General features: G+C 47.1%; 1 protein-coding gene across 3 annotated transcripts in view; it reads right to left on the reverse strand.

The window, feature by feature from the left end:
* LOC135912490 (protein qui-1-like) overlaps nt 1-26,980 on the reverse strand; it is a 725,699-nt gene that overhangs the window by 436,566 nt on the left and 262,153 nt on the right. The window lies entirely within an intron of this gene.

The raw sequence follows: 26,980 nt of genomic DNA on the forward strand, positions 1-26,980 counted from the left end.
AATTCTACCCATGCATGCCCCGCCAGAGCATCTGTCGTGCGTATCGCGATTGCGTCGCCGTGCGCGGTGTGTGCCTCTAAGCTTATTCCCGCAGCCTCTTCTCTCCTCCACAGCTTCTTCCCTCCATCTCCGACGACAGTTCCGAGCCGCTCGCTTTGTCCTCGCGCGTGTCCCTTCAAGCGGCGCAAGCAACTTTCTTCCCGCAGAATGACGCCGAGGCACGCGAGACGACGCTTAGGCCTCCCGCCAGCCTACAGCCGCCGGAGGCTCGCAAAACATTTTCCCTCGGCGTATAGCAGCTGGGCCCCGGGCAGAGCGTGTTTAAGAAGGCGCGCCTCAAGGTAGGAAATTAAACGTACGCTCCGCGAAGCGTTTTTTCTCTCGCAGGTTATAACCTCCGCGGTGCAGACCACCCGCGTCTTAAAGATAGCACCTCCGGCAAGCATGGCGAGCGCTTCAGTCCCAGCCGGGGCATGGATATCAGGTGCATAATGACGCGCTCACCACGGTCGGTGCGCGTGGTTTAACGAGCTTTTAAGGTGGGCGCTTTGCGCACGACCTTCCTGCTTTACTCGCCGCGAAACACAAGAAACGGAATGCACGAAAAGAACGAGGCAGGTGTACACGAGGTCAAAGTATAGCCGTGGGAGGCACCAGTAAAGAATGATAGCGCCGCAGGGCGCGATACATGTTGCACAGCGTAATGAGGAGCAGAACCAAGTATTCATGTTTCGCTTCACCTCGTGGAAACTCGACAGCATGAGTTCCAAATCAAAAATGACAACACACAAACACAATGAACAAGAAGACAGTAAGCTGAGGGGCCCAATTTTTATTAGGCATATCATAAGAAACCAACAAGCAGTGACACCAACGACAGCATAAGGGAAATTATTTGCAGCAATTAATTGCATTAAAGAAACGATAACTACCTGATCATGAAAGCGACTGAAAAAACAACCGCCCGCAGGTGGCACACGAACCCACGTCTTCGCAACGCGTGCGATGCTCTTACCAACTGTGCCACCGCGGCGCCCTTTTCCCATCCACTTCCTAGAATATGAATGTTTTTACCGCTCGAACAAACCCTGGGAGCGCTAGCCAGCTGCACTATTGGCCGTGAGTGGCCGAAGGCGCAGACCTTTTTACAATAATTACTAGAGTGAACTCTGGCGCTGCAATCGTTCTGAACCCATGAGAAGGATGGGAAGTACATGAATTTGTCTGCTCTTCGTGCGTGTGGATTCAGATGTTGTTGTGGATTTGTTTATTACGCTTTATGTGCCTTCATTGTCGTAAATTTCAAGGCACTCTATACTTATCGAAGTGCAGAGGGAGCTGCAAACACCCGCAATCGCTACTAATTGGAACGGTTAAACTTGTCGAGGTGGCCAAATCGAAACGCGCCAGGTGTCTCAAGATACTGGCTTAACCGCGATAAATTCATAAGGGCGTTTTATGATGCCTGCCGACGCAAGCGTCAGTGGCCTAATGGTTTCAATACCGGGCTTCTGCGCTAGAGGTCTTGTGCTCGAATCCTGCCTTCAGACAATTTTAATAATGTCACGGTATGTCATGCTCAGGCGTGGTCACGCATCAAAACCCTTTCGGCCCTCGCGGTATCAATAGAATCCATTACGGGAAACGTCACGAAACAGAACAGACAAAAAAAAGTATGCTTTCAATGCTAAGATTAAACAATCTTGATGCAATATTCAGAAGGTCGGGTCGAATTTGGCAAGAAATGTTGTCTTGTACCTCAAAAGGCAAAATTAAGCGCAACAGCGAAACTGGCGATTTAACTTTACAACAACTTTCTTGAGGCCTAACGCCTTCAGTGTAGGATATCACAATGTTATTTTACGATGAAAGTTTGGTGACTACAAACAGAAAGAGAAAAAGAAATAGTGCTGCAGAATGCTTTTCACTGTCTATATGATGGCTCACTTTGCAATGTTTGAATTTGGTGCCGCCGGGGCTCAAAGGCTGTGAAAGCGAGACTGTTTAGCTGTGCAGTATAGTCAGTTCACTTTCTTCTGTTTCCTGAACAGTCTTCTACAAGCTTATTATGCTTTAGCATGGCCTTACTGCGCAAATAAGGACGAACTGCGCAAGGAAACATGGGTAGCACAAGCGGAATTTGATACAGTATCTTGGTGTGCTGGTTGGTGCCTTCCTGCTAGCATGAGTGACTGCACAAATAAACGTCAAACCCCACAAGAGAAGATGGTCAGGACGAGCGCAGTTCTGTCCCCGTGTTTATGTGCGCAGTCAATAAATGTTAACAAAAATGCGCCAAGTTAATCAAGATGTAGTAGTGAAACCGCATGCGTGCATGTTGTTTTCAGACTTAATCAAGTGCTCGGCACACTTTCTTTCTTCACATTTTCAGAAATAACCCCCATATGACATCAAGCTGCAATATTATTTCTCGATAACGACCAAAAAAAGACTCAGTTAGCTTAAGATCACGTTTCATTTGCTTGAGGAAAGGAAGATATGGAGATCCACTTGAGAAGCTCTGCCCACGAGTATCCAACACTGAATATGCGCTTCGATAGAGAATAGGCGGTGTCTGTATCTACAATAAGCTTTTGTTTCTTCTGTACGTAAATTCTGTACTTAACAACAAGCCAGAGAGAAATGACTGCTGATATGACCAAGGCAGATAAGAGCGCCTATCCACTTATCTCGGTTAGCTTTCCACAGCTCTCTTTTCCTTGACTCGTTTTTAATCTATCCTCTCTTCTTTCATCACTTACGGTTAGCGTTAGAGTTTCTGTGCTTGTCACCCGCCGTGGTTGCTCAGTTGCTATGGTGTTAGGCTGCTGAGCACAACGTCGCGGGATCGAATCCCGGCCATGGCGGCCGCATTTCGATGGAGGCGAAATGCGAAAATACCCATGTGCTTAGGTTTAGGTGCACGTTAAAGATACCCAGGTGGTCAAAATTTCCGGAGTCCTCTACTACGGCGTGCCTCATAATCAGAAAGTGGTTTTGGCACGTAAAAGCGCGTAATTCAATTTTTTTTCTGTGATTGTTCTGGCAGGGAGCAGAGTAGCGTTTTCGTTTTCTACGCACCGCCATTCGCTGAGTGCTACACCGTGGAACTTAAAAGTTCAGCGGAGAAACCAACTGAACAGCTGCACCGCCTATTCTGAGCTGGTTTCAGCGCGGCTGCTTCGAGAGCACCGGTATTTGATACGCTGCTCGTCGTGTTCACTTATGCTACAAAAAATCTTGCAGTCGAGTTCGTAGTACCATTGTCGTTACTATACTGTGCTGAACTATAGGCTCTACGCGTTGCGTCGCTATTGGGGGAGACACATACAAATGTTTACTTGTTGTACACAGCCTCGTTCAGTGTTCTATTTAGGACAGAGGCAAGGACGGCAAACAAGCTTCGCGGAAAATTATTTTACGCTGAGCTGCGGTCAAAACTGACCAAAGTACGCAGTCGACAACAGCAAAACACAACCAACGAAAAACAGCGGAGCGAATTCAGTATTCTCGCGTCGTCTGTGGCCAGTCAAAAGACATGACTGCGATGGTTATTTGTGTAGCACATGATATTCAGTTCAATTTCGCCAATAGCGTTCTTAATTATTTGAAGTTTTCAATGAGTGCAAATAATAATTATTATCTAAGCCTCATTAGAGTATGGTAGTGACGGAAAATAAAACGCGGAAAAGTCTTTAGGCGCTGCTGGGGCCTGGCACCATGCAGGCACGAGGAGTGGCTCTCCAACATACCAAAAGATCGGAGTGGGTGATTTTCGCCTAACACTGTAGCGCCGAAGTACTATCGAGGCACCCCAGTTAGCGCTAAATCGGCAAGACTCTGGGAACATCGCAGGTTGTACAAACGACCTGCAGAAGAAAAGGAACAGTGCTCATTGAACCATGCCGTCATTTGCCGTCATCGCGAAACGCGGCGGCCTTCGTGCGGCGTGTCATCGAAATGTTGAAAAAGATGGCAGCCGAAATAGGGTGCCACAGGCCCATTGTTGCGTTTGAGCGCTGCAGGGTACATTGCGCGCCTGTCACTAGTGGGCTAGATGGATGGATGAATCATGTGAGCCTACCCTCTGAATGAAACGGGCCGGTGGCTGGTGCCAACGAACACGTTATTTTTGCTTTTCTGTTCTTTTTGTCATTGGCTCTTAAAATCCGTGTTTCGTATTAGGAATCCGTCGAATCCTAATATAAATTATTGCGCCAAAAAGAATGCCTTTTTGTTCTGCATGTTCACTATTGTAATGCCACCAATACTCCACTAATGTTTTATTCCTTTACGCAACACAGTCTCTTCAAAGCCCAAGGGCCTCGGGCAAGGCAACTACTTCCTGATTCACCTCTGGGTAGACACTGCGATGCTAACAAAGCCGTCTCAGTGGTTTCAGCGCTCTTTCCACACACGTGAACAGACAATGCTGTACTGTCAGTGGCTAGGCGTTGCATTTACAAACGCATATGACTTCCTGATTGCAATGGCCAACAGCCCCACGTGCGACACGTGCAGCAGCGATGAGACGCTCGCACACATTATATGTGTCTGCCCGCGATATAGTGCCCAGAGAGAAGTGATGTGCAGACTGCTGGACCAATTACACAATCGTCCTTATCAGAACTGAAAGCTTTAGGTCAGTGCTCCCAAAGAACATCAGTGCGGAAGGCTTTACTAGCGTTACTAAGGTTCCTGCGGTCTGCGGGCTTCACGATATACTTTAAGAACACCGCCCCTTACCGCTCCGTAGTTTACGCGGTTTGTTTGTGCTCGTCTCACTTTAGCTCTCTCTACCTCACCCTTCCACTCTCTTTCTCTTTTTATCCCTCTTAAACCTTCTCCTCGTGCAGGGTAGCCAAACGGAACTACCTCTGGTTAACCTCCCTGCTTTTCTATGCATCATCTCTCTCTCTCTCTCTCTCTCTCTCTCTCCATACACACATGTATAGTCGTCGTCGGCAAATTTTATCCTGTTAAACCTTGTTCTGAGGCATCCTGATCTGGCTTCTAACAGTATAGTGCATCGCCCTTTTAATTATGGGAGTGCTAAACTTAAGCGCCACCTACAGCAGTGCTTCGGAAAGGTGGGTACGAAAGGACGTTAATCGGACGGCCTTATCAGTCGAGTCGGTACTCCTGCTTATTGAACTCCGTGAAATGAACACTGCGTCGTAACGGTTCTCGCGATTGTATCTTGAATTTTCCAGCAAGGCCTGCAGGTCTTCAAAAAAGGCCACCGGAGAGTTCACGGCTTGTTCAATTGTAACTTTCGGTAGCTGCACAGGAGCGGTTGAACAAAAATGCTAACAAAGGCATAAAAAGTACTTAAGAAAACCGATGCTCCGTAGCTATAGAAGCGCTAACAACAATTTACCATGTTATCAACGCAATGACAAGCTCTGCCGATGGTATCGAAATCCACGATGAAGCTGTTGTCTCTCTTCGTTTTACTGCTGTTGAATGATTGGAGCTTTCGCCGCTATAGCTTCGTCCATTGCCGAATCTTGCATGAAGGCAACTTCATACAAGTACAGATCTTTTAGATAGCACTCTGTCGCCTGCAGTTGTTTCACAAAAGTCTTCTCCAGCATCCGCTTCTCGATAGCCCTGTGGAGAGCCAGTGCCTTAAGGGGGTGGCGTTGCTGAGGCGAAGAGCGAAGGCCCGGATGAGTTTGACATACACGAGAGAGTGCTTTGCGGGGGTCCAACGATTTACAGAATGATTTACATCGTTCGTTGTCTAATTTGTCCGTGCAGCGACGTATTTTCTTCTGCGTGCGCCTAGCCTCCTTAAAGTCTAGAATCGACTTTGTGCGTCTATCTCTCTTCTCAGCGCGCCGAACGTACTGCACGAAGCCTTTCCGATTCAATGTCAAAGTTCGTGCGAATAGCTCTCCATGAGAAGCAGCGCGCTGCAGCATGCATTGCGTCCGCAATCACAAGCTCTATGCTATGTGCAAGACCGCCCTTGCATTCGGTGTTCATAGAGGCTTGAAATGCGGACGAATCAATTGTTCGAGAGACCATAGGGGAGGTCTTACTGCTTAGACCTTTGATAGCAAAGTAAGTAGGAATATGGTCACTTCCACGGGTTTCCAAGTCAGTAAACTAGTAGACGCTCCAAGTAAGGCATCGTGATACCAAAGTCAGATATAGGGAGCTGCTGTACGACGACCATCTCAAGAATGTCGGGCTGCCGTAATTCAAGAGCCAGAGGTCATGGTCCGAAGGGAAAGACAAAGAAGTACTGCCTCCTAAATTAGTTCACAGAGGAGAAGATCTTGGGCCCGTGGCCTCGTGCGTGTGCTATGTGCAAGGCCACAAAGGCGCTGCTGCGTTTCATGAAATGCACCAGCCTGTATGACCGCCTGTGACTGTCTCAGCGATGAAGTTTGTGTGTGTAACAGTGGAAAGTGCGAATTTCTCTCTTCCTTCTGCTCTTTCAGTCTCCTTTCCCTCTTCCCCCGTGCAGGGTAGCCTACCGGGCTCAGCCTGGTTAACCTTCTCGCATTTCCCTTATGACTTCGATTTCCCTTGTAGGTATAGGGAAACGCTAAAGCACACGTCATAGATCCGGTCTAAAAAAAGAGAGAACGAAAACAAAGCATGACTTTTTCATATTTCCGTTCGCTAAAAATTTTGTGCAATGTCGCCAGACGGCGTTGTTGGATACGGGTGGTTATAAGGCAGGAAACTCAGATCGTCGAAGGCATCCATCACCCTGACAGCGTAATTCTCAAGATAAAGCTGGAAAGATCGAAATATACTTATTTTTTTCCGACTCAACTATAACAAGACGAAGCAAAAACCGGCACGAAGGGCGCTCCGGAGAGACCGACTTCCTGAAAGTGATGATGGAGCGGTTGTATACCTTGGAAAGACTACATGACCTAGTTCTGTATTTCTACTTTCTCTTTCGCTGGAGGTGGAATAAGCAAACAAGACACGAAACAAAGCGTTATCCACAGAAAAGCACGACTACCGTGGGCGTTGCATGCAGACACCGTGTAAAAGGAACCCGGCTTTCCCTACCAGTTTTCCTTCAACTTTCTCCTGCTGTCAAGCTCGAAACTGAGGTTAAGATTAGAAGAAAAAAAAAACACGCTAAAAGCAATAATCTGCGTTGCGGGCACCATGAAGAGTGAGAAAAGTTCCGCGGCACTATATGCAGTAGTCATTCCGAAGCGTGGCATATATCTCAGTTTACTTACTTAATCACCGCCCCCTCCCCCCCGTCCCTCCACAGCGCACACACGCACAAACAAAACGCTAAGTGGTTTCGGCTTGTTTACTGTCTATAGCCAGCCAAAGCGAACAATTGCGCTCACGAAATGCTTCAAGTGTATAAAATAAGCACAAACAGAAGCGTAATAACGCGTTACGTTCACGATAAGGGCACGTGTTAACAAACAAACAACAGTGTAGAGGCCAAGCGCATGCGCGAATATATAATACTGGTTTAATGTGGCCAATGATATTCAACCTATAATAGAATCAACACCGAGTTCACCCGAACTGCACGAAACTTTGAAAGAGCACGCCGACGATAGCGCCACCCATCTAGCTATTAATTTGCCTCGTAAAATTTGAGCGGAGCCTATAGCTTCTCACGTGAACATTTCGCGTAACATTATGCGTGGGACTGCTCAACGCCGCTGCCACGCCGCGCTCGCTTATCAGCTCCGAGAGGATTATTTGCTACAACCGATGTGGTGTCCCATCCCCGTCCTTGCTTCGGAAACCACGTGAGGATGCAAGTTTGTCGATATATCTAACAATGTAAAGGACGTTCGGGAAACCCTACAGAGCCCTTGATCACACGAATTGCGAACAGTTATTGAATAAATGTGCATGCGTGCGTGCGTGCGCGCGTGCGTGCGTGTGCCTGCGCTGCCTATTGCCATAAGCTATCATATATATACTTTTGCTCACTACTGTATCTATAGGCTCACATTTGCTGCGTATGTGTCATCTGTCAGCGTCCGCAACATATTTTAAGTGTAGGTGTTGGAATTTGATTACGAGGTACACCGTAGCGGGGGACTCCGCATTAATTTCAACCACCCGAGTATTTTTAACGTCCGCCTAAATCTAAGTACACGGATGCTTTTGCATTTCGCCCCAATGGAAATGCGGCCTCCGTGGACTGAATTTGATCCCGCGACCTCGTGCTTGGTAGCGCAACACCAAAGCCACTAAGCAACGACGGAGCGCTGTGAAATTTACGAATCAAACACGAATATTCTAGCAAGATGAGATTCACATACCGAATCGAATATAAGATATTTTCTCATTGGAATGAGCAAATGAGAACCTCAAACAGAGCGACAATACGCCGAGTTAGAAAGTTACGGTTCATATCCCAGTCAACAAGTCAAGCGGCAATCATTAAAAGCAAAGGCAATGCCGATAGCATTTTATACGCTAGAGGCTTTGTGCACCCCCTGAAGGAGAAAGAATAAAAGAAAACTTCCACACTGACGTACTAAAAAGTATGCGCCAAGCATTTTGGCGGCGCCGCCTAGATGCGTCGCCCTCTGCATAGTGGTTCTTGTTGCACGGAGACACAAGGCGCCCGCCACTGCTGCATCAGTCCCGCAATATGTGGCCACACACCACATTACTGCTGTGACACATTCCCCATATTCACCCGTTCTGTCGCCGTGTGATTTCATTTTGTTTCCAGGTGAAAAAATGCCTCTGAAAGGGAAGCGTACGTCACAAAGATATGGCAGCAATTCAAACTGCTGTGAATGATGTGCTGAAGAGCATTCCCGATGAAGGTTCATTTGTTAGCTCAGAAATGGTAGCAGCTGTATGCAGATAGAGGAAGATTGTATAATTTGACAAGACCCATATACTCGTTAGCTCGGACGTCGAATAAATTACGTATTACAAGCTCATGAAGAAAGGGGCTTCTTATGTTATTACAAGCTCGTTTTTTTTTTGACAAAGGTTGTACGTACTTATGTATAGCAGCCTGACATAACTGAAAGGAGGCGTGAAGACCCGAAGCCCCTCCCCACTGCCTATACCCCACTGCCTAGCGCTAAGCAAAATATACATGAATTAGCTGACTGCAAAGCGATTATGTTAAGACGCTATTTATTAGTAAGGTACTCTAACGCACGTTTAAGGCAGCCAAACAAAAAGTGAAACTCGCAGCAACTATTTTCAGAGAATAACCGCCTGTAAGCGAAATTCTGAGATTTTTTATGCCGGCGACAGCGTCATTATGCAGGAACAGAGAAATATGAACATAAGCGAAATGTGCTCAATGCGTTTAACTTCCCATTGCCACTTGGTCCATGCGCTCTTTCGCAGCACAGCCACCGCAAGGCCGCACTTCTGTTGCCAAGTGGCACAGTATAAACAATGAAATGACAATACCATCAGTTGTGAGAACAGTAATGCTGCGACTTTACTTTATCGTCTCGCCTAGGTACTGTTGTAACTTCGGGGTGGAGGCCGAGAGACGCTATCGTCGCCTCGCTGATATGCACGTGGTGCGCATAGTATGGCAGCTCCCGTCGCCTCGATGATAGGCACGTGGTACGCGCCGTGGTTGCTCAGTGGCTATGGTGTTGGGCTGCTGGGCACGAGGTCGCGGGATCGAATCCCGGTCATGGCGGCCGCATTTCGATGGGGCGAAATGCGAAAACACCCGTGTGCTTAGATTTAGGTGCATGTTAAAGAACCCCAGGTGATCGAAATTTCCGGAGTCCTCCACTACGGCGTGCCTCATAATCAGAAAGTGGTTTTGGCACGTAAAATCCCATAATTTAATTTAATTTTGATAGGCACGTGGTATGGCACAACAGTACACCATAAACGTAACAACGTTTGCGTGAGTATAATTGGCCCACTGACAGTCTGCTGTGCACTTGTGATCATGCTAATGAGGGTGCTAATTACCTCCTCGACTGCACAAAACACATGGCATCGCAATGAGTAGGCTATAGGATGCCCTAACGAAGTAACATGTCGGCCACTGCATTATAATATTTGTTTTTCACTTTTTTTGTCATTTATTTATCCTAGAAGCCCATTCGGGCATTACATAAGGGAAAGATGGGGAGCAGAAAAGTACTGATACAAAATAGTGTGAGCTTTTGTATATGCGTAAATTGAACATTAAAAAAGAATCATATATACAATCTATATTAGCAAAATGAAGAACACGATAAGCGCCAACAGCAAGCTGAATTAGTAGTATTCATTTAGTAGAGAAACGCTTGCAAAAGATTACAGGTGTACAATAAGATAAAAACGTAAAAAACTGAGAACGTACATATACTAAAATATTCTTTAAGAACACAGCCCTTCTTAGCGAGTTAGCACCACTTTTGCGTGTCGGGTATGTTTCAAGCCTCCTATCGTAGGCTAATCACTTAAACTGGAGGTTGATTGGCCTTCTCCCGCCACCCCCCACCGAAGTACAACGGGAGGCCCTTCTGTCCATAACCGACCGAGACATCAACACATGGGTCCTGGCTCGAGCTGAAGACGTCATCGAGAAGCACAGCCTGGCAGCCTGCGTAGCTTTGTCTCCTTTACCCCTCATTCCTTCGAATAATCATGTTTTTGCTCACCCATTCATTCACTTTGCAACTTTTAAGCTAACCAAACCATGCGTCCGAGTCCATTATTCGAATCAGCCAAATTATGTGCTACTTTTGTTATAGTCATGATCAGCAATCTTTCGTGTGTGCATTCATGCTGGGAGAACTGCATGCTTCTGAAACCATGAATTGGTATGCATTCACGTGTTCTTCAACATCGGGGTGTATAGTTGTGGGCTTGCGCAACAGGGCACGAGTAACTTCACATTGCTTAAGTGAGGCTCTACTGGTCTGCGCAACTGTATTACATGGGCGAGTGTACTGTACTCTTGAATAACTAGTTTCTGTGTCGCTTACTTTCTTTGCCCACACTCTCTAACGACGAGTATCACACGCTGAACTACACCACACTAACGTGTTTGACGTAATAGTTCTGGGGAACCCCGCAAGGTGGAGAGAAGTAATTAATAAAGGGAAACTCAGACATCTACCCGTTCGTAGCAATTGCTAAGAAAAAAACCCGCTACGGGTTTCTCGAAAGAAAAGCCTCACAGTTGAAGAAAAGTTCGTCCTGGTCCGGGACTCGAACCCGGGGCCACCGCTTTTCTGGGACAGCCACTCTACCATCTGAGCTAACCAGGCGGCTAGCAGATGGTAGGGCGAAGTCGAATTTGTCGACAACACGAAGCAAAGGCAAGAGTTTGACGTAATAGTTCTGCGGAAACCCGCAAGGTGGAAAGAAGTAATTAATAAAGTGAAAATCAGACATCTACCCGTTCGTAGCAATTGCTACGAACGGGTGGATGTCTGATTTTCCCTTTATTAAATACACTAACATCTGCTTCGATTTTATGTAATTAGGAAACAATTAAACATCCAAGCAACTGAATAGCTCGAACAGCAAGAACAAACATGTTTAAGAGGATCAGGAACGGAATTCACTAAGCTGCGCTGTTCGTAAGCAATTCCTTAGCCAAAAAGTCCTTAGCTGAGATAAGGGTGCAACTGAAGAGGCAGCGCATTTAACTTACGGAATCGCTTGGGAGCGAGGAGGAAGTAAAACTCAGATTAAACGACAAGAAGTGAAAGAAATGCGGTCAACTGATAGCACGATCGCGCATCATGCATCTGTAATTGAGCTTATATTCTTAGGCAAATCACTGCACACCCCTGTTCCACAGCTTCCGTTTCAGGGCGTCTGCTACAGCGCCGATAGGCGCAACCACCCTCCTCAGTTCCACGCACTGCCGTCAAACGAATCGCACTGGAAGTGTGGCGCACTCTTCTCACATTTCTGCGAGAGACTGGATTGATGGTCACATGGTGACATATTTGGTGCAGAAATGAACGCTCAGTCGGGGCAATTGCTGACCATGTCTGGCAGGCTAAGCGAAACTGCATACATCACCACCACAACCACCATATTACAAAGCGACTAAATGGCTTTATTTCGATATTAATTACGAAATGAAAAAAAGCTCCATAATATATGGTTCTATGGCCTCAAGGCAAACGGCCCAGCCCCAGTACATTCGTCGGTGTGGTATGTGATTGCGGCGCACATGGCTACAGCTGCGGTTCTAATGCTGCGCATAGGCTGAATATCACCTCCGTCGGCTACGAGTACCGCCTATAGAAGGTGTTGGTCGACTATGTCGTTGACTGCCAACCGACGATGAAACGCTCGCTCCCTTCGCATATGCTCACTGTCGAGGGCATGGATAGCTATGAAAGCAGCCCTAAAGAAGAAATGCATAAAGAATCCATGGCTAACGGCGCTCCCAAATTATGACAGGGGAGGAGGAAAGAGAAAAGAATAAGGCAGGGAGGTTAACCAGAATAACGTCCGGTTGTCTACCCTACACCGGGGCAATGGGAAAGGGGAAAGCAAAGATCACAGGGAGAGATAGGAGGGAAAGAAAGAAGGAAATTGCGGCAAGTTTGCGGACGCGTGTGGTTTTACAGAAATTGCCTTAATAGTCACTGGTGGTCGCACAAACCCGTCGTCCTTAAGAGACACAAAAGTGCCTTCACCGCTTTATGGGCCGATGGGCGATGGGGGCGGTGTTCCAGCAGCACCTGCACAGAAAGCGGCCGATTGTCCAGTTTTTGGAAAGTTTTGGCAAGTTCTTGTCTCTCTAGGGCATATCTTGGACAGTGGCACAGCAGGTGGTCGATGTTTTCTTCGGTGCCACAGACCTCGCATGCTGCACTGTCACTCACTCCAATTAATGTAGAGTATGCCTTTGTGAAGGCCACTCCTAACCAAAGGCGACAGAGAAGCGTAGCTTCACGTCGAGGAAGTCCGGGTGGAGGTCGGAGCTGCAGGGAGGGGTTATGACAGAAAACTTCACTACGTAGTATCCACACCAGCAAGTTTCGCTGCCTATCTCACTCCGACATCGTATCAGCGTTCATCGCTTCTGCTTGGCTTCTCCTCAGCTGATAAAACACAATGATGCCTCGCACCAAGGCAAGAGTTTGCTTTGCATGTTCAGGCGGCCGCCTTCCGCAGAGGCGAAATGCACAAATGCGCGAATACATCAATTTTGAATACCGGTAATAAATCACAGCTTGGTGATGTCAGGGCCTGGAGCCCCTAACTACGCTGTCTGTCACAGCCCAAGTGGCGCCTCATATAGGCTAATCAGTCAACATCATCCCGATGCTCAAGTACTCCTCGCAATACTCCACAGCACCGTACACGAAGCAAACAGTGGTTAAACATTCTAGCTGGTTTCGGATCAAATCGGTTTCAGTCATCGATCTTGCGACACTGACGCACTTTGTTCAGAGCAATCACTGCACGTATAGTACGATGCCAAGGTGGGGGTACCGGTTTGCAAGCGGCGCCCGACGCCAATCCGTAAACATGTGAATGCGGCCTCGCAGTACCAAGTGAACTGCGGCTTCAGAGTAATAGTCCGTTAAATTCCCGGACGAATTTCGGATGTTGTAAAACGTCATAAACGTACTTTTATGTCCTCTACAGGACGAAGGCCTCTCGCAGCGATCTCTAATTACCCCTTACCGGCGCTAGCTGAATCCAAGTTATGCGTGCAAATTTCTTTATTTCATTACCTCACCTAATTTTCTGCCCTCCTCCACAGTGATTCCTTTCCCATAGAACTCACTCTGTATTTCTAATGGACCACCGATTATCTGTCCTGCAAATGACGTGGCCTGCCCAGCTCCAAGCTTCCCTGTTAACTTAAACTACCACTACGCCAGTTTGCTCTCTGATCCACACCGCTCTCTTCCTCTCTCTTAACGTTAAGCCTAATATTTTTCGTTCCATTGCTTGTTTGAGTGGTCCTCAACTTGTACTGAAGTTTTATTGTTAGCCTCCAAGTTTCTGCTCTTTTCAATAGGGCTGGAAGAATGAAATGAGTATATATTATCTTCAATTTGTTCGTAAGTTCGCTTAAGGTATTCCGTCCCAGATTTGTGGGTAATGCCAGTCAATTTTGTTCAAAACACGCAGTCATCTGCACGTGCTGTGTACAACATTGGTCATGAAGTAGTGGTTCTGATGCTTCTTCCTACCGAGAAACAAATAGCTTGCCGACATATAACTGACAACTTGTCTTACTTCTCTCTCTTTTCTCACGACCCTTTGATACCACTTAAGTACAGGCACGAGCTCGTGCATGTTTCGTGAAGTGCAGGGCTGAAGATGTCTGGGCAACCACCCTTACTCTTCTAACAATTTTGTCAAAATAAAAGTTTTTTCATTCATTTTCATTCGTGACATACAGGAGTGCTATGCAGGATGGCCTGAGTGGCAAAACTAGGGATCTCCACGAGCTCTGGCGACACCCTAAAATGAATTGTCTGATGGCATGAGGACATAAAATTCGACCTTCTGAACGCGTCCTGTTTCATGCCTTCTCTACATTCGCCCTCGGGTTTTCATCACTTGGGCGTTACCGCATGGGTAGTCGAAAAAGAAGGAGTCACGTGGTCAAAGCATCGGTGTCTTCTTTCATTTCTTTATGGGTCCACCCAGTGCAAGTAAAGAAAGGATTGACTACGTCTGCACGACGTCTGCGCAGTCCGCCTTTGACGATAGATATACAGATAATGTTCGAAAGAGGAGACGCACCCGTGCCGCTGCCGAGAAAGGCGTGGAAAGCGGCTTGCGCCGAGTGTGTAGATCGGTAGCGGGGCAGTCACGGTATTGTGAGATTGCGTTGATAACAATAGACAGCTTCAGAATAGCGTTTGTCCCCTCACGTACGTTAAACGTAAGCGCCTTTGCGGTACGTTACGGTGCGCGTCTTTTCAAGACTTTTAGTTCACCATACGGGAACGCAAACGTAAGGAAGACGTTATAAAACAGGGCGCCGTCTGGTGCCTCGTGCCAAACGTATCCAAGTCAAGACAATCGGCCCGCAACCATTCTGTTGTTGATATGCGGTCGCGTCTCATTAGGCATACGAGGGCCAGAGTCACCGAACGAACTCAGAAATTGGACGCGATATGCGCTCATAACTAACGTTTAAGGCGAGTTTAGAGAAAGCGAAAACTCATTTCAATAGTTCCTCGCGATCAACGCGAGTGAGAGCATAACCATCACGAGAATTCACGCTGAAGCGCGAGCCAAGGGTGCCGCCATGTTCGACAACGCTATTTCTTTGCGTCCGCAAACATTACAAACGTCAAACTCGCCAAATAACGTGCGTTATCATAGCGTACGTAAACCGCAGAATCCCAATAACGTTCAGAGCATACGCAGTGATCACAACGCAATTTCTATACCTACGTAACGCGTTTACATTTGTCTGCGAATGCTAAACTAATAATAAGCGGTCCTGGTGCATAACATTGCCTATAGTCGTCAGTGTTTAAAACGAGGAAGTGGCGTGCGCAGGGTGCAGCTCGTGTTGACATACGTGGTTTTATCTCTACATTTTATTTTCTGCGGATCTTTGTTCACTGACTGCCGTCGAGCTAACCCAGGCGAGCTAGAAACTGCAGGCATTCTGCATATCGCCACAGGTCCTGTATTCTCATAAAGTTCTTACTCTAGAATTGTCTGTAAGAGCAAATTCTAGCCAATCCTGGCTTTCGGCATTTAGCCAGCGAAGACTGCCGGCCAATGGCAAGGATCACTTAAGAATGAAAACCATTGTGAATTGGACCCCACATCTGATTGCTTTGTTTTGTACTTCTACGAAAGTTTCGCGGCAAGAAATACACTTATAACTGTCGTACTTATCGTAACATGTGATATACGTGGACATTAGTGGAGCGCCGCTGTCAGGGGTTGATCAGCATCAGCGTATACAAGGCTAGTTTACGCGAACCAAATGTAACTCAGGTTGAGGTAGTCAGCTAACGTAGTGTTTACACGCGCTTGTTTTTTGTGGATGGACATTTCAGTGTTAGCCTGCGACGAGGCAAAACCACGGTGCGTATATGTGAATTGAACAGAGCGCCCGGCTCTTCGTCGCGGAGCCCGACGTTCGGAGACTGCACTATGAACCAGAACACTGCATGGTTAGACCGCGAGTTAAATTACTATAGCGGTAATGTGCCTAAGCTGTACAGTGACCAATATGGGGAACAAGATGGCGATTCCGGCTAGTTGGTCGATGTCCACGCTGAATTTTGTTTGAAGCGCTACAAGTAGATTGAAAGTTGGAAGATGTTTCAACCTCCACTTGAAGTCAATGATGGACTAAGTCTTTCTGAGCGAGTTCGGGGTGAGATTGGGGCGCAGTCACTGCACACCGTCCTGAAACGCCCCACCCCTCGCATGATGGGTTGAGGCATAATATTCGGCATCGAATTACATTTTTAGGCCACATTACTTTCTGGATCAGTTCATATTTCAGGTATGATGACATATTATCCATTCTAAATCACTTTTTTTTTAACGATAAAACTGCAATTTCTTTATGAGGCACCTCGGTGTGGGGGAAAAGCATCAATAGCCTAATAGTTACACCATCTGGCTTCTGTGCTAAAGGTTCTCTGTTCGAATCAGTCCACTCGATAACTTTATTGGTTGATTTGTTTAATAAAAGAGCCTGTCTTTTTGAAGAAAAAGAAAACTGTTTTGCGATAAGGGCGAAGAAATTAATGCGATAGCAACATGTTAGAATATTGCTCCAAGTGTAAGGCTCGTAGCTGTAGCGACAGTACGAATTGCAGTATAAACATAAGCTAAGTAAGTAAAAACACTCGTGGTGTGCCGTGTGTAGGCACATCAACAGAGAGAACTCGGTGACCGCGACTTTGTCGACGTTGTCGTTAGCATCGGCCTCCTGTTTCGTCAGCGCTACGTCTGGGTGGCTCCGGAACTGAGCTGCAGCGTGCGCCGCACACGCAGCAGCTCAGTTCCGGAGCCACCCAGACAGCAGCAGCAAAAGGGCTCAGCGGCCCTTTTGCTGCATTTTGACACACGGAGTTGTCTTGGCGCGTATGCGGGCCGGCCTTGCTTCAATGAGATCAGTGTTTCATTGCGGCTCTTCGGCCGGCGATCGGACAACGCGTGGTGGAATGTTTGCGCGGTGTCAGGGACGTTGTGCTTCGCTGCAAAGACCACGAACCGGCAGATACTGTTCTAGCCACCCTGCCATGGCTACTACATACGTGCGGGAAAACGATGGCACAAGCCGCCAGTGTCTGCACGCTCTGCATAGGCTATGTTACAAATAATTGCAACAGCAAAGCTGTCTGGTCAAGCTCTTAGAATACAGCTGGAATGAACAAGAGCCCCACGTGCGACACATACAACTGTGAAGAGACGTTCGCACACATTACCTGCGTCTGCCTGTGCTATAGTGCCGAGAGGCAAGTGATGTGCAGAGTGATGGACCGAGTAGATAATCGCCCACCATCAAAACTAAAAGTTCTAGTGCTCCCAAAGAACATCCGCGCAGAAGGCCTTATTCGCGCTACTAAGATTCCTGCGGCCTGCGGGCCTTTACGATAGACTTTAAGGACGCCGTCCGCTACCGCTCTAAAGTGTACGCGGTTAGATTGTACTCGTCTCTCTTTCTCTCTCTCTCTCCCTTCCGCTCTCTTCCTCTTCTTATCCCCCTACTCCTTGCCCACGTGCGGAACCGGAACTACCTCTGTTTAACCTCCCGGCCTTTATATGCATCCTTTCTCACTCTCTTCTTCTCTGCACCAGTTTCTGCGATTGGAACACGAAAACCCCTAGACATCTTTCGCCGCCTGGCGTCCAAATTCTGATACAAACGGATATAGTACAGTTAATTTAAGTAATGTTCTTCAGGAACCGTATTAAAACTATAGATATCACTATTTATTGCGTAATTATTGACGACGGCGAGAAAGTGCGTAGAGTGTTCAAATAATTGATACTGCAATAAAACCCCGCCAAGTGTCTAAACGCGCTGGCTTGAACGCGGGATATTCTTAAAGATGTTCGATTCCATCTAACGAGGCATGCGTCCGTGGCTTAATGGCTTGAGCATTGAGCTGCTGGGCTAGGGGCCCTCGGGTGGAATCCTGCCGTAGGACAATGTTATTTAATTTTATATGTATATATATATATATATATATATATATATATATATATATATATATATATACGGAATATCACGGCAACTAGTGGTCGCTAGGACACATACCCAGTAACCCATACTGCCATTTTTTTAAGGTTTCGCGATCTCCGGGATCGGCCCACGACAGAGGCTAGAAATATACCTGATTCGGAGAAGTGCTGGTAACTCGCTAAAACATAATCTGTCTTTAAAAATGAGGAAGTGGCAGGACAAGCTCTTCAACGCTTGTTCTTCGTGCCTGTGCTGTGATTTTCTCGTTTTTAACCTACTTGTCTCTGTTGTTGCGCTTCAAACGAAATTCTATATGAGGAACACCGTAGACAGCAGCGCTCCGGATTAAATCCGACCACCTGGGGTTTTTTCGGCCTGCCCCCAAAGCACAGTACACTAGCTTTTTTGCATTCCGCCTACATAGAAATGCGGCCGTCGCGGTCGGGAGTCGAAGCCGCGACCTCGTGCTCATGCACGAGTGCAGTGCCGGCCAGAACGCGAGTACCCGCCCCGCCCGGCACTCACAGCTGAGCAAGAGCTATGATTGCCAGCTGCAGCGGTGGTGTAAACCTGATGGGGCGGAATGCAAGCTTGTTCCTCTATATACACCGAGCGTTTGGTGCACGTCACCCTGGCTGCTGTTAATTAATCACTGTGCCAACCAGATGACGTTTCCTAAGGTCAGATTCTGGCTTTGGTACGTAAAACACCCAATATAGCGCGTCAATAGCTCCGCGTCAATAGCGGTCGCCGCTATTGACGCGGAACGCCGGCACATTTCGGTGCTGGCGTCCCGCGTCAATTCCGCGATTCCGCGTCAATTCCGCGTCAATCCCGCGATTACCAGAGCAAAGCAATTTAGAATGCTGACCTCATGAGCGATCGAGGCCGACGGAGGCACGGCTACAGTATATTTAAGGACAAGAGACCTGCACAAACGGATGTAGCCTGAATTGGTGTTCGTTGTGCTGCAAGTGACACTTTGTTGCGATAGTCTGCGGTGATATACAGTGACCGGCTGTGATCACGTGTCCGTGCTCCTTTTATTCATTCATTCATTCCATGCTGCCAGCCGCCATTTGGCAGCCACGGCAGGAGTGGTACAGTCCCATTGGTGGATATCAAGATTCAGCAAAGCAAGCATAATAGCAGACACTAATACTAAAGCGAACACTGCATTTATAAAAAAAAGAAAAGCAACCACTTTCGTAGGTATCGCGATGCAGCAAGGCGAACATAATAGCAAACACTGATACATCTACTTTCCTATCTGTACACTCCCCTTTTTGCCCAGTGAAGGGTAGCAAACCGGTTTTTTCTCTTCTGGTTAACCTGCCTGCATTTCCTCTTTCTTTTCTTTCTCTCTTTCGACGCATGCGAGTGCATGCTGCATATCTTTGAACGCAGCGCCAGGTTTGCGCTCTCTCCCATGAGTGATCTACGGATTCCCCGTTTTGTGCACTCAAGTAAATGAACTTCAAAGTACATGAATTTGAACGTCTATGTTGTATTCTCTTTTCTTGCTTTTCATCGGTCACAGCACACGTTTCGTACACTCAGTATGCCAGCTTTGAACTCACCGCCCCAACGTTTTTGCCTTACACTCATTCGTACCTCTTTTGTACGATTCTCTTTCTGTGAGTAAAAGAAAAAAATTTTGTTCAGGAGCCGGCGCTGTGTACGAACACGCCTATGCGAGCTTCCAACAGAGCTTGCTTCCTGAGAGCGATGGCTGGGCAAATTCTTCAGTTGAAGACTTCACGAATAACGGCAGTACCGCTTCATTCGTTGTCTGAAACCGTCATTTCAAGAAATATGACTACATACAATTTTCGAAACGAATGATGAAAGCTGGCTCTCGGTGTTGTCCAGAAATTTTCAAATAGTACCCGTTTAAGAGGACTCATCGATATACGCAGGTCACAATACAGCACACCTCACAATAAGCTCACCAGGCCTCAAGCCCTCACGTTCAGAATGCTTCAAACCAACACGCACCCGACGCACGAACGACTACACCACTACACGCCTGAGCTATACACAACATCATATTGCGAAAATTGCCTTAGCACACTAGACGTACATCACTTTCTCTGGCCGTGTGGTCGGATCCACGCAAACAAGAATCAAGACACCGCCAGGCTACAAGAAGCATTACGCAGCATGGACGTGGCAGATCAGCTCTGGGCCGTCCAGCGAGCCCACGATGCGGCCAGAGAGTTAAAACTCCCGGTCCCAACGTGGGAGTAGCCCACTCTGGGGGCCTTGGGCCTCGTAGCTCGCAGGATCTTTCAGTAAAATTATTCCATCCATCCATCCAATACGCTAGTAGACAAAGCATCGCCATTCACTACAGCGGGAATTCATGCTGGCGTTCGGAAGTGGCTAAGAATTCACGATGGACACAGGATATGACAGGTATCAGTGGACAGGCTACAGGTGTGGAAAGAAGGAGATATAAGCAAAACCGGCGTCACTACCATTTGCTCGCGGTTTCAAATCACCTTATGACACGCGCCTTTGTCGGAAAGCGAGATAAAGCGACAGCAAAGCTATAGCGAGAACATTAGACGCGTTACAAGAAAGCGAGAGTTGCTATCAAATTTCTTAGCGCATCACGGTAGTACTAAGCGACAGAGCTTACAAGTGGGGCGTCCCCCTTCGTCCGAAAGAAGCCAGGGGCCCTATACCGTAAAACTATTCCAATCTGTTTGTATAATCGCCTGACGTCAAATTTACGTAACCGCCGTCGCAAGCATGGGGCGGTGACCGGAAATGTTGTTTGGACATTCTAATCAAACGCTCTCCTTGTTCATAATAGCTCAATTTTGTTTTATTCATTCAACTGTCATTGTCATATTGATTATTATTATTATTGAGCAATGAAAGTTTTGTCAACAACTTCACTAGCAGAGTGCAATATTGTCCGCTGCAGAACGGCGCCGGTTTAGGTGGTGACGATTGTAAAATTTGTATCTACAATGAGTGCTTGTATACTATCAAAATTTCAAAAACGTGTTAAAACAAAAAAATACAATATTAAAAAGAAAGCTCAGAGATTGTCAGAAAACCCGGAGCTTCTATTTTGGCGCTTGGAAGTTTTATAAATTTCAGAGCAATTTCCAAGCCTCACGCACACGTGCCCACTTGGAAGGTGGGCTTTTAATATCTCCGTCACTGGTTTAATCCATATTATTGCAACTGCTGCTGCTGCTGCAAAAAAAAAGCAAACATACTGATGCGAGGCAAAACATAGACCCTCCAAGTTGGTCGTGAATCTATGTAGTGCGTACGCCTATATTAAAAAAAAAATTATGTAGCTAACGCTCTCAAGACTAGAGGGGGTGGGAAATTAGATGTGGGAGACAGTTCGGGTTTCCTCTGGAACGAAACGTGCATGCGAAGTTTTAAAGAAAAGCGCGGTTACACGAGGCAAGCGAGTACACGCTGAGTAGTAAACATGAAAGAAGTGGCGCGGACACTTGAACGACGGTAGATAGTGCTACGATATGCTTTCCGAATGCTGAGTTTTACACTGAAGTAGCACTTATAGCTTGCAGAACAGCTCTCAAAAAGGATTGGAACGCGAGGTGGCGTCGCCGCGTGTGGACGTGTCTCATCGGCTCCGTGAGTTTTTGGGTGTAGCGCCCGTTCTTTTTGCTATATCCTAGTGGCTCTTTCACGAGACATGTGTGAAGATTTCCGCGACGTTTTGAGACTATTTCTGAAGATGTGTGTGCGTTAGAACGCTTGTTATTGTGACTTTTGTGGTTCCTCGCCTACGAGAGCTTGGTGGCTCTCCGACGCCGTAGGCGTTGACACGTCTCGTGCGGGCGTCATGAACCCGGTTGATGTAGCAGACGGGGAGGATCTTTCCCCGGAGGAGATGCTCAAGTGGCGACAAACGCACATATACGACGCCGCATATCAAGACTCACTCCGCAAGGACGCCATCACTGCCACGGCCAAGGCTGCTGTATGGAAACAGATGATCTCAAGGAACAACAAAGTGAGGCCTCCCAAGTTACCCGAAGGCTCATACAAGGCCATTTTTCGCATTCGCGGAGGCTTCGATGCCTCCCGCTTCAGCCACTTCCAACTCACCAAGATTCTCTCTACGGCAGCCGGCTTTCCAGCCACTGCGGAGCTGCGCCAAGACATCGTTACCATCAACCCCACCACCAACACAGTTACCCTCAGCACGGAAAGCTGCGATCGCTTGAAGAAATACCTCGCCATCAAGTCGCTCACAGCCGACGGCCAAGAGCACGAAGTCACCTCCTACAGCGTTCCAAACTCCGAGACGTGCAAAGGCATTATCTACATCGACAGAGTATGCCTGGGAGAAGTTATCTATGAAAAAGACATTCTGCCCATGCTTCGTGAGTGCAACCCACAAATGCACTTTTTAGAAGCCAGACGAATGGGAAAAACTTCCGACGCAGTCCTCGTGACTTTCATGGGAACGAAAGTTCCTTTTTGGGTCAAATATGAAATGGCGATGCTCCGATGCAAGCCTTTTCGACAAAAAATCGAGGCCTGCACACGCTGTTGGAAAGTTGGACATCGACCGGACGTGTGCCCTACGCATACTGAGGATACTTGCCATAAATGCGGAACTGTGAATCCTCCGACTGATCATGTGTGCATTCCTAAGTGTGTACTATGTAGTGGAAGTCATGAGACTGGATCCATTCAGTGTCCACTACGATATAAGCCCAAAATCTCACTCCTCAAGGCTGACAAGACTCCTCCTCAATCCAAGACCAAGTCTTCTCCTTCACCCAAGAAGCAGGGACCTCTTCCTAAGAAAAAACAAGACGAAGATTGGCCTCTTCTATCCGCTGCTCCATCTAACAACAAATCAAGCTCTCCTCAGGTAAGCTGGGCATCGGTAGCTTCCCACAGCTTACCTAAACCTAAGCAACCTGATGCCCCAATCTATGCCCTCCTAGAGCAGTTACAGGACGAAAACCGTCTTCTGCGTAAACAAATTCTCGACCTCCAAACCCCTTCTCCATGTACGACTACTACCACTCGATCTCAACCCTCTGCTGATGAGCAACCCACTCTAACTCCTCCCCCTGTCAGTGAGAATGGCGATCAATCTCTAACCATGGACACTTCTCCTCCTCCCACTACTATAACCGCCACAAAGCGCAAATCTAGTGATGATGGGAGAGATACTTGGGAGGAACACGATAAGCTAAGTCGTAAACTCACCGCACACATTAGAAACTCTAACAATCGCTTTGAGGCCCTTGAAAAACGCATGGATGCCGTAGAAGCCAAGCTTGAGTCCCTCACTACTAACGTTCATAGCCTCAGTGCCCATATAAATGCTAAATTTAACCAGGATGACGCGCGACTTAGCCAGATTGATGAGCGATTCAACCAAATTATCGAAAGACTCGATCGACTGCATGGCCGCATCCCCTAAGCGCTCCAACCTAGTTGTTTGGCAGTGGAATTGTAGGGGCTTTTCGAAAAAGAAGGCCAGTCTGCAACAATACATAGCCAATCTCACGCAACCGCCCGCAGTGATTGCTTTACAAGAAACGAATGGTTATGTTAAATTCCCCGGATACAACACATTCCAATGCAAAAGATGCGAACGTCCCAATACCGCGATCCTAGCACAAAAACATTTGACTGTTACTTGCTCCCATTTTGAGAATATCGACATTGATCACGACTTCGTAGAAATACTTCCTAAAAAGACCAGGTCAGCTCCTATTTACATCCTTAACGTTTACAGCAGTCCCAGCTCTAAACACCACCGTTTTACTACCCTTTTTGCTCGTGCTAAACAGGAAGCTCGAAGAAACCCGCTCCTCATTGTTGGCGATTTTAACTCTCCAAATCAACTATGGGGTCACACTACTTCCACACCTAAAGGGCGAGCTTTATGGACCCACATTCAGGATCATCAACTCACCCTCCACAATGACTTCGACACACCCACTCGCTTAGGAAATAGTGTCTCCATAGATACATCACCAGATCTCACCCTCACCTCTCGGGTTAGCTTAACTAAATGGGAAAACCTTCAAATCAATTTTGGTAGCGATCACTACGTCATACAGATTTCTGTTACCTTCTCTCACAAGCCCTTTCACACTCTGCCTCCCAAACTTACGGATTGGGACAAATTTCGCAAAACTCGTGCAAATAATGCTCCCAATTCCATTCTTGATCTACAGCAATGGATTAGTCAACTCCAAACGGACGTTGACAATCATACTACAACTATGCCACCTGATGCTCCTTTTCAAACAGCTGATGCCAAACTATTACACATGTGGCAAGCGAAGGAATCACTATTAAAGCGGTGGAAAAGACGCCGCCATAACCGCAGGCTTCGCATACGTGTAGCTCGACTTGACGATGACATACAAGCATATGCGACCCAACTAGTTAATCAACAATGGGGCCAAGTATGTGAGAGCATGCATGGTAATCTCAGTAGTAAAAAGACTTGGCAACTGCTGAGACATTTGCTTGATCCCTCGACCTCGCGCGCGCAACACAGTCACTACATCACTCAATTATTGCACAAACACAAGGATAATATTCCCCATCTTTTTCAGGAGCTTGCACGATTACACCTCCCTCCTACCACAACCCATGAAAATTCAGATTATACAGGCGATGTTAACGAACTTCTAGACGCCCCAATAACGGAGGCAGAAGTGCGACATGCCTTAGCTTCCCTTAAAACTACATCTGCTCCCGGTATAGATAATGTAAATAATAAATTACTCCGAAATCTGGACGACAAATCAATCTCTGCCCTCACAGAATACTATAACCATTGCTTCGATAACAGCTCTCTTCCGAGCTCGTGGAAAACTGCTAAAGTAATCTTTATTCCCAAACCCAATAAACCCTCTGACATAGCTAATCTTAGACCTATTTCCCTCACGTCGTGCTTGGGCAAAACGCTCGAACATGTCATGCTTAATCGCGTCAATAAATACGCGGAAGACAATCAGTTATTCCCGCCGGAGATGATTGGCTTTCGCCAGTCGCTTTCTTGCCAGGACGCCATGCTAAGGCTCAAGCATGACCTTCTCACTCCTACGTTTAGTAAAGACACCCAAGCCATCTTAGGACTCGACCTTCGCGGTGCATTCAACAACATAGATCATGGATCTATCTTACGTGAGTTGAATGTTATTAACTGCGGTAGAAAAATGCATGACTACATCCGCGACTTTCTTACCAATCGCACAGCTATCATAAGTCTCAATGATCAAACTTCGCCCCCGATCACCCTAGGTAGCTTTGGCACTCCTCAGGGTTCTGTGCTCTCGCCGTTTCTATTTAACCTAGCTATGAGGTCTATTGCTGGGAAGCTAGCACAAATACCAGATCTCCAATATTCTTTATATGCAGACGACATTACCTTATGGATTAAGGGTGGCTCGGATGGCTACATTCAAGATACCTTACAAGAGGCTGCAGACGCAGTGGCTACGAGAGCTGGGTTCATGAACCTCGAGTGCTCGCCCACCAAATCAGAGCTGTTAATTCTATCCGCAAATAAACGTGTTACGCCGAACATTCAGATTAACATTAACGGGAAGGAAGTTCCCGTAGTTGACAAAATCCGTGTACTTGGCATGCACATTCAATCTAATAGACTCAATACGTATACACTTCAAACGGTTACTGCCAGCGTAGGTCATACCACACGGCTAATAGGAAGGGTGTGCAATAAGCACGGAGGTCTCCGCGAGGCAGAATTGCTAAGACTGGTACAGGCGTTTTCTGTCAGTAAAATCACATTCTCCCTACCCTATCTCCACTTAACTAGGGCCGAGGAAGATAAAGTTAACTCACTGATGCGCAGACTCTACAAATTTGCCCTTGGAGTGCCAAGTAGAGCTTCTACTGAGAGACTTTTGGCTACAGGTACCTTCAATACCTTTAGTGAGCTCGCAGAAGCCCACCTGACCGCTCAATACCAGCGCTTATCGAACACCCACACTGGTAGGCACATCCTAAACTCCCTAAATATTGCCCCAGCACCCATGACCAATGAGAAATTCAATATTCCCCACTCGATACATGAGCACTTTCATATCCCTCCTCTACCTAAGAATATGCACCCTGTTCATCACGAGCATAGAAGGCAACAACGAGCTAAAGCCCTGCAGAAAAAGTTATTTAACTACAAAGACGTGCTCTATGTCGATGCCGCAGAGTATCCATGTGGACATAAATTTGCCATATCAGTCGTTGACTCCACTGGCAGTATTGCGACGGGAGCATCCATTATAGCCTCTTCCTGGAGGAGGCAGAGGAGGCGGCGGTGGCACTCGCTGCAACAATACCCAATTACTCTGTCATAGTAAGTGACTCCAAAACTGCCATACACAACTTTGGAGCGGGTAGGGTTTGCAGGACAGCCCTGGCCATTCTATCTCACAATCCGCCAGCCCAACTTCTGAGTTTAATCTGGACACCTGCTCACGCAGGCCTAATCGGCAATGAAGCGGCCCACCTAAGTGCTCGAGCTTTCACGAACCGAGCACAGGCAGGGGACGGTTCAGACGCCAATAATCTCCCTCTAGCATTCACTTCCAAAGACAGATTACTTACGTACCACGACATTTGCGGGCATTACCGCCTAGGTCGCCTAACCCTCCCTCCTTTAATGATTCGGTCGTCACGCATACACGAGGTACTATGGCGTAAACTACAGACTCGCACTTTTCTATCTCCTGCCTTACGTCACAAAATTCACCCGGGAATATACCCTACTTCAGCCTGCAAGTTTTGTCCTGCTAGCAGAGCGGACCTTGACCACATTATGTGGCAATGCAAGAACCACTCCCCTCCCCCTAACCTTTGTAGAGTTTTAAGTAGTAGGGA

This window comes from Dermacentor albipictus, chromosome 1 (assembly GCF_038994185.2).
Source record: "Dermacentor albipictus isolate Rhodes 1998 colony chromosome 1, USDA_Dalb.pri_finalv2, whole genome shotgun sequence".
In the NCBI taxonomy this organism is placed as follows: Eukaryota; Metazoa; Arthropoda; class Arachnida; order Ixodida; family Ixodidae; genus Dermacentor; species Dermacentor albipictus.